The following is a 1,897-nucleotide window of genomic DNA, read 5'->3' on the forward strand; positions in this document are numbered from 1 at the left end:
CTCTGAGTGGACGTTCTGTTTGTTGATGATGCAGTTATTTCTGTTTCTTGGTTTTCCTTCTGACAGTCTGGCCCCTCTGCTGTAGGTCTGCTGAGGTCCACTCCAGGCCCTGCTTACCTGTGGATCACCTGCAACAGCTGCAGAACAGTAAGGGTTGTTACCAGTTTTCTTCTTCTGCTATCTTTGTCCCAGAAGGATACTCGCCAAGTGTCAGCCTGATCTCTCCTTTATGAGGTGGCTCTTTGGATATACAGGGGTCAGGGAGCTGCTTGCAGGGACAGTCTGTTCTTTATAGGAGCTCAAATGCTGAGCTGTGAGCTCCATTGTTCATTCAGAGCTGCTGGGCAGGTATGCTTAGGTCTGCTGCAGCAGAACTCCTAAAGCGCTTTTTGTTCCCAGGTTCTCTGTCCCAGGGATTTTGGGCTTTATTTATGAGTTTCCGTTGTGCTGCTGCCTTCTTGTTTTTTTTTCCCTCAGAGCTGCCCTGCCCAGCAAGGAGGCAGCCTAGTCACTGTCGGCCTATAGAGGCTTTGCTGAGCTGCTGTGAGCTCTGCCCAGCTGCTGAGTGAACTTTCCTGCAGTCCTGTTTATATAGGTGTAGTTAGAACTGCCTGGGCAGTGGTGGCCCGCCTCTGTATTGGCAGACTCTGTCTGTAGTGGTGGGTTGCCTTGGCAATGGCAGGCTGCCTCAGCAATGGCTGACTACCTCCGTAGTTCTGTACTGCTTCGGTAATGACAGATGCCCCTCCCCCACAGAGCTGGACCATCCTGGGTTCAGCTGCGCTTGCTGTGAAACTCTCAATCCAGAGAGTTTCTAATTGCTGTTCTTTTATGTGGGTGGGACCAGCCGAGCCTGATCACCTGGCTCCCTGCCTCAGAGCCTTTTTTTTTTTTTTAAGTTGGTGTTCCAGTTGCCTGTTGAAGAGGCACCAGGATCTGTGTGTTTTCCCACATGGCAACTCACTGTGCTGGGTTAAACAGCGACACTGAGATTCGTGGCACTACTTTTGCTTTGGAATCTACTGTCCTGGTTCCCTGTTTAGTCCCCTTTTTAAACAGATGAATGGGCAACTTTCTGTGGCTCCAATCACCAGCCAAAAGGGCACCTGGACCAGTGTATTTTGTAGGGAGAACTGCTGCTCTGGGGTGCTGGCAAAGCAGCTGTGTGGGGCAAAGCTGCCGCGCCGGCTGACACAGCCACGCTGGCCGAAACAGCCATGCTGGTGACCCATGGGGATCCTCCGCCTTGGAATTTCCTAGTCTGTGGGCAATCAAAATGTGGCATCCACTCACCCTCTGTGCTTTCACTGGGAGCTGCAATCCTGAGCTGTTCCTAAACGGCCATCTTGGATCCACCACACAAAGTAGGAATTTTTAAGAAATCTCTTAATTAGCTGTATCACTGAAGTAAAACCAATTTAAGGGATTTGGTGTTGATCCAGGCAAACCTGGTTGGCTTCTTGGCTTTCTGTTCTCCCCATTTATGCCTCCTTTTGACGTGTGGATTTTATTTTCAAGCCTGGGAAAAGAGGCGTTCAAGGTGGGAGGTGAAGGCAGGAGGATTGCTTTAAATCAGGAGTTCAAGACCAGCCTGGTCAATATAGCAAGACCTTGTCTCCAGAAAAAATTTTTTTTTAATTGGCTGGTTGTGCATGCCTGTGGTCCCAGCTCCTCAGGATGCTGAGGCAGAAGGATCACTTGAGCCCAGGAATTTGAAGCTGCAGTCAGCTGTAGTCATGCCACTGCACTCCATCCTGTGTGGCAGAGCACGACCCTGTCTAAAAACAACAACAGCAACAAAAACTGGCCACCTCAGTGGCTCACACCTGTAATCCAAGCACTTTGGGAGGCTGAGGCAGGAGGATCTCTTGAGGCCAGGTGTTCAAGACCAGCCTGG

This window comes from Cebus imitator, unplaced genomic scaffold (assembly GCF_001604975.1).
Source record: "Cebus imitator isolate Cc_AM_T3 unplaced genomic scaffold, Cebus_imitator-1.0 Scaffold936, whole genome shotgun sequence".
Classification (NCBI taxonomy): Eukaryota; Metazoa; Chordata; class Mammalia; order Primates; family Cebidae; genus Cebus; species Cebus imitator.